Below are 7,312 nucleotides of genomic sequence, written 5' to 3'. Positions count from 1 at the left end.
GAGGAGGAGGAGGAGGAGGAAGCCCCCGAGCCGCCCCGCGGACCATCCAGGGGCGGGCGGGCGGCGGCGGGGCTGCTCCCTTCCCTCCCGAGCCCCGTCCTCCGGCTGCTCCCTCCCCGCCCCGCCAGCTAGCGGCACAACAGCCGGTCTCCCCGGCGGAATACGGCGGCCGCGCTGCCGCAAAGGAAACGTCGCAAACCGCGGGCACCTCCCCGGCCACGGGCGCGGCGGGCAGCGCACCACGTGGAAGGCGGCGGGCTGCGACCTCCGCCAGAGCCCCGCCCCGCCACCCGTCCCGGCACGCCTCGCGGGTGCGGCAGCACGCTGGGAGATGTAGTACGAGAAGAGAAGGAGGCGGGACGGGGGCGCGGCGCGATGCGTGCCGGGAGTTGTAGTCTTGCCCGCGCCAGGCACGCTGGGAGGCGTAGTCTTCAGCCGGCGAGGTGGCGCGCTGCCTGCCGGGAGGTGTAGTCCCGGGACGGGGCGGGGAGCGGGCCGCGGCGGGGCTGGGGAGAGCAGCAGGCCGGGCACGGCCCGCGGCCGGGGGTAGCGGCACTGGCAGAGGCCGTGTGTGTGGTTATTCCCTGCAACAGGCTTCCTCGACTGGGGTGCCGGCACCCTCAGGCGCAGCACAGGGCCCTCACCCGCGGGCTGGGCAGGCGGAGCTGGGGCACGGGGCCTGCGATCAGCCGTCACCACAAGCAGCGGTTGTCGTCATGGCGGGGGTCGGTTACGGTGACTGTCAGGGTCCCCAGCTTGCTCCAGACTGGCGACGGCAGAGGCCGTCGGTCTTTGCCAGCTCTACCTGCCAGACCGCCTGTTAACAGCGCTGGAATTAAGACAATTCCACGACTGGGCATAGACACGGACAGATACCACAGCGCTGACGAACCTTCTCTGCGTGGCTGCAGAGACAAATCGGGATCACGGGGCCTGGTATTTAATGCAAAAGCCGTTAAGTTTAGCAAGGCCCTTGCGTGTGACCAGTAACCGGGCGCTTTCCAATTCCTCTCCTTGGCTGACAGAGCCAGAGTTACCAAACCAAGACAAAGCCAGCTGGTCATTTTATAGGACAGAGAGCTTGTAACTAAACTAAAGCTACAGCAATATTTCCAATTACAGCCTGGCTTTTGGCATTTTTGGTAATCATGCACCTACGCTTCACATTTCATCTCAAGACTGCAATGTGAGTAAGTAAATGAGCACTCAGATCCCTAACTTAGGGAGAAAATATCATAGAATGTGGGGGCTCCTGAAAGAAGAAACATTTTCTGGAACCGTCTGAAAGCACCTCCATTTTCATTGGCACATTAAGGTTAATTCCTGAAAATTGGGGGTAGGGGCGTGTCAGCGTTCTGAGCTGGTATCACCCAATCAGACTGATGTCAGATACCCACAGTTTGACCTTGCTATGGTATGTTGCTATGTAATTTTTAGAGATATTAGATAAAGCAATTAGGCGTGTGTTAGGAAAAATACGTCCAATTGGTAGAAGTGGCAAAACTAAGTTTTATTTGCCCAGCAACCCAACTAAATTATACAAGAATACTGCCTTGCGACTCACTAGGCCAATCAACCAGAAACAGCTCAGGGCAGCCCAGCAGCCCGTAAAGATCAAACAGTCTGGAAGTTGCCGTCCACCTCATAAAATTCATCCACCTCAGCCCAGAGCAGAGCAGCACGACTCTGCCTTCAGGGACGCCTGGCTTTGGGGACTTCCAGGGATGCCTGGGACCAAGCTTGCACGGTCAAACCCACCGCAATCAGCACCTCCTGCCTGCCAACAGCCCTCAGTCCTGTCAGCAAGGAGGGGGGAAGTAGAAATAACCACTCTTCTGTAACTTTGTACTCTTCTTTCTATTATTAATCACTCTTTCAGGGAGGCAATAAATACCCAAACTCCTTCACACAGATCCAATTATTGCCTGGTAATTAATGGGCGAGTTTAGTCTGTCCTGACCTAAAACACTGCAGGGGGTGGGGGAAGAACAATGTCTGCTTAGAAAGAGAAGAGGACATGAATAAAAACAAGAATACAGTGTCCAGACTCATTTTTCTGAGGACCTGTGCTATGTTTTACATGTTTACATAAATGGCTTGGAAAGAATTCCATACTTTGACTAACTCTGAGAAGTCAAAACCACAACAGAAGTCACTTTTCTTCTCTTTCAGACTTTGGTCCTTTTGTAACGATGTTTAGAATCTGCTTTTCTGCAAATGTTTCCTTCATTAGTTTCTCATAACATTTGGATTATATGACTTCCAGATCGAGTGTAGCTGTAAATATGCTGCTGCTTCACTCTGTTTTCACTTCAGGTATTTGTCTTGTGGGCAACGTTCAATTTTACAAGTTCAGATAGATGGTCCCCAAGTCATAAGAGATTTGAAACAGAAGGCACACCTTGATTCTTTGATGATAAAGAAATGAATATTGACACTTCAAGGTCAACTTTTAACTCTGTTTCATGGAAAGTTGCATGCTTCTTGTGCTTTATTTTAAAATTCTGTCACTGTATAATATAATTTAAAGAAAAAGTTTAATTTTGGCATCCATTTTTAAAAAGAAAGACACGACCAGGTCATGATCTGCTATTCTTGACTCTCACGTTCCCACAGTGGCCTTTTTAATTGATAGGATTTCTTATCTCTTACTGCTTGTTTTGTATTCCCTCCTTTCATGCTGTCTCAGAAATCAATTTAAAAATGCCTAACCCATCCTGCTGAATTTGGCTCTTTGGAGCTTTCCTCCTTCTCTTTTGTCCACTAACATTTATGGCTCGCTTTATCATATCCTTCTGTTCTGAGTTTGTGTAGTTTCTAATGTTTCGTGTACAGACACACTTTTGACTTTTTTTTGTTTGAAATCACCACACCTGTGAAGAAAATCCGAGTTCTCCATAGGGAAGTGACTGTTACTGTGTTAGCACCAATAATGTGCAGAGGGTTGGAGACAGTTATCAAACGAGCCGTGTCCTGAGAGGAAAGTAGTCAAGGAGGGTTCACATCATTAAACATCTCTGAATGTAGGGAATTGTATTTCAGGTGAAAGCCCTACATTGTCTGGGAACTGGCTGGGTTGCGGTATTAAGCAGACGCTGCCTGCTGAGGCACAGCAGCAGATAAAGCGGGTTCTGTACCCGAGCAGGAGCAGAAGTACTGAAAGCAAACTTGGTTTTGTTGCGTGTGTGTGTTGCATGCTAATGGCCACAGTGTCGGTGCGAGAATCAGAGTTGTGAAGCAAAGCTTACAGCTGGGGAACGTACAACAGGCTACACGCTCTGTGTTTTGCAGTCTTCTTAAATAGAGAAAAAGACCCACAGAAAAATGTCTCTCATGTTTTTGCTTTTTCATCTTTGTATAAGTGGATAACATACAACGCTCAATCACATCCCCACGCCATTAGAATGCCTGCTTGCTCCACTTACTAATTTGCCAAATTTGAACATTTGCTTTTCAGAGAATTTTTCATGTAAGAGTAGCTACCTGCTAAAAGTTTTCCATATCCCCAAAGGCACATTCTTCAGCAGTGTGACTAAGGTGTTCCCAGCTTGGTACTGAGTGAAAAAGGGCCAGTCCTGCTAAGTGCTATACACTTTCCACTTTTGCTTAGACAACTGAAAGCTGAAGGCAAGAGAATAATGTGTGTTTTTTTTCTATTCTGTGTGTAAAGAAAAACAATCATACTTGCACAGTTTGAGTATTTTCCAGAAACCTTGCAGTTGTTAATGTACAGATGAGTTGGTTAGCTGAATACTGGCAGCATTTAAGAGTGCAGTTTACTTAGAGCAGGTGAGTAAAGTGCTGGTTCTACAAAGAGTTTTGTATGTAAAGCAGTGTGGGTTTTTTTTTATTTTGCACTTAACTGTACTTTACTGTAAAATCGATCAACTACTATGAAGTTGATCAGACTAGTGATGCGCTTGAGCTAACACGGCATGCTAGATTCTGGCAGGAGTGGAAGTTATTAACAATTATAAACCAGCTCTTTCGATCCAGGTGCTGTACAGGAGAGTCGTGCTTGCATTCAGTGAAACATCTGTTTGCCAGACTCAGGACCACCTACAGTAACCGTCAGCCTGATGGTTTTATGCTCCCAAAGAAGCCAGAGAATCAGTTCTCAAGAGCCTTGGCAGACCTTGAAAATTCAGCCTATGAACGCCTGGTTACTTTTGTTATTGAAAAGAGCCCTACCTGAGGGGAAATAAACCCTGATAGTGAATATTATTTTATTGCTTTATATTATTTCACTAAACAGAATCATACAAATATTCAGGTTGGAAGGGGCCTCTGGATGTTATCTAGTTCAATACCCTGCTCAAAGCAGGGCTGCTATTAAATTCAGGTGGCTTGAGGCTTTGTCCGCTCAGGTCTTGAAAACCTCTATGGAGGGAGATTCCACAGCTTCTCTCGACGTGACTGTCCTCAGGGTGAAATTTTTTGTCCTTCTATCAGTAGAAATCCTGGCGCTCTCTTCTCAGTAACCTCCTTGTTGGTACTGGCAGGCTGCCCCTTCTCCCAGCTGAAGAAACTCTGGTGCCCACAGCCTCTCTCACATGACCAGTGCTCCAGCCCATGACCGTCTCGGTGCTCTTGGCTGAACTCACTCCAGTTTGTCAGTAATTTTCCGTATCAGGATTGTTCTACCGGAGACCCCCCAAACTGGGCATCGTATTCCACATGCAGGCAAACAAGAGCCACGTAAGGGGAAATAATCACTTCCCAATCACTTCCCGATAATCCGTTGTCTGTGTTCCTCTTGATACAGTGCTGTTAGCCTTCGTGGCTGCCAGGGTGCACTCCTGAATCCTGTTTAACCGCTGCCCACCAGGACGCCCCATCCTTTCCAGCACATTCAGTATTGTCCCAGAAGGCTGGTCACTCCTAGAGGGAGGACTTTGCATTTGTCCTCGTTGAACTTCGTGAAGTTCCTGATGGCCCGCTCCTCCAGCCTGTCCAGGTTCCTCTCAAGCACATCAACTTAATGTCACCACTTTGGTGTCATCTGCACGTACTAAGATCCAGATTAAAAAAACTAATTATGAGGTTCTGCCTTATATAATATCAAGTAATGAAATATGATAGAATAAAGTTACTTTCTAAAGAACTTAAATGACTGAACCAGGGTTACAGATTTTCTGTTATTACAAAACTTAGTAATTGCCTGAGATTTGCTGCCCTCCATAGGCTATTTTTATTATTTTTCCAAAGATAGTATTTTACTGTGGAAAGCATTGCGACAGTGCAGTAACAATATTCCAGGAAAGATCTACTATTGTTATTTTGTATTAACAACACAGCATAAAATAAACAAATACCATACTTAGTTACAGTGTACTGTTGTGAAACATCAGTACGAACAGGATGTGAACACAAAATTCTCCATTGGAGGACAGGTCAGTGGAAAATAAACTAATTCAGTATAAGGCTTCAGTATGGAAATACAGGTTTATTTATCTATCTAAAACATAACCTTCCTCCGGGTGAGCAGCCCATATGTGGGCTTGATACCAGAGAGGATGTTGTGTTTGACTGTGAAATAATAATTACTAAAAACAGACTATGAGAGGTAAAGATTTCAAAAACAGGACAAAAAATAATTCTGAGAACAGACTTTTCAAGGGATCCAGGCACTATTTTATATACTCTGACTTGTATTAGGAAAGTAAAAGTGATCTTTAGGAAGGACATATTTTAATTGCTCCAGGCAAAGGAAATCATATTACAATACTAATTATTCATACTGTGGTGAGGAATGTGAATAACGACGAGGGTGCCATTTTTTTAATACAGTGAGCAGGAAGGAGTAGTCCCTGGTCTGCCCTCAGTGCTAAAAATGTGTCCCAATGGTCAATTTGTCTCCTGGAAACCATGTACTGGCACAAAAGGAGAGTAAACTAACACGGAACCTAAACGTAACACTTGTGTAAACTTTTTTTTCTCAGCCAGAATAAAGAAATCCTGGGGTGCATAGTTGAAGTAGGGAGTGGAGGTATCTTCCTGGACACTGGCCCTGAGCCCTTCCTACCACCTCACTCATTAGTGAGGGTTTGCCTTTGCATCGAGACCAGTTGCACAAAAAATACCCAAACTTTGTTTATGCCTGCAAGCAAGTTTGAACAGAAGTGTGAGCAGTTCGGATATTCTAGGGATGAAGTGCTTTTACATATTTAAAGCATCCTTCTTGTGAAATCCTCTCATTTTGCTGATTTGAATAATTTATGTAAGATGTGAAACATGCTCCTCTGTCACAGCCTGCCAGCTTCTGCCATGTGTTGAAAGAATCTGTAGAAGCAACTTAGAAAAGAAAGTTTGTGGATGCTATCAGCATATCAGCAACTAGCGTATGTGAAATTTGTAAAAGGGTTCACATCTTGTGTGAAAAACTTCTAAGGCTCTGCAAATTGAAATTACTAAAATCACAGCTTGAAACCGAAGTTTCTGTGACGGCACTAAGCAATTAATGGTTTATTTTAGAAAATTAAGAAGGTGAAGGGAAATTCCTGCAAAAGGAAAGGTAAATAGAAAGGAAGGAAGGAGAGGCAGATAGTCATGGAAAATGGGAGAAGCATCCCATTTAAAAATCCAGGCCTAAGAAGGCGAGAGCAGGGGAAGGAGAGTGATTAAAATCTTATTCCTTAGAAGTACCGAACGGCTAACTGAAGCTGCAGTCTTACGCTGATTGGGTATAATATAATAATGATCACTGATATTAGGAGTTTAGTGAAATCCTCTTTGCGCGAGTTTATCTACCTTTACAGGTAAGGCTAACACCCATCAGGGCGGTGATAACCACGCAGATTTTGACCAACAATGGGCTTGCTAACAGAACGCCGTACTTGAAACGACTTCCATTACGTATTTAAAGTGAAGAAGGACTGTGGAGAACGGCAAGTTAGGCAAAACGAAAACTCCCAAAGCTTTAGCGAGAACACGCGAAGGGAGAGCGCACACAGCACCGAGCAGGAACCTTGTGGGCTGCCGCGGGACCGCGACAGGAGCAGCCGAGGACGGCGGGCTCCGCCAGGATCCGCCTGAGGAGCGGCTGGAGACGAGGACGGGCCGGGGGAACGCTGGTGCTTTGCCTTTTCCTCAGGGTGTTTCCGCTCGTTAACCCCACAGCCGCTTCAAAGACCTGAGCCGCAACCCGCGGTCCTCGGCGGACGGCCGCGAGTGACTCCGGCCTGCTGGAAGGGGAGGACAGCGGGTGCCCAGGGGGGAGCAGCGGCCCGGCGACAGGGACGGAGGAAACGGGACGGAGCCCTCGCCGCCTCAGGACGGAGCGACCCTCCCGCCTTCGCCCGCCTGCGCGCGC

The sequence above is a fragment of the Haliaeetus leucocephalus genome, unplaced genomic scaffold (assembly GCF_000737465.1).
Source record: "Haliaeetus leucocephalus isolate CR32 unplaced genomic scaffold, Haliaeetus_leucocephalus-4.0 Scaffold351, whole genome shotgun sequence".
NCBI lineage: Eukaryota > Metazoa > Chordata > Aves > Accipitriformes > Accipitridae > Haliaeetus > Haliaeetus leucocephalus.
Note: the sequence above shows the minus strand (reverse complement) of the source record.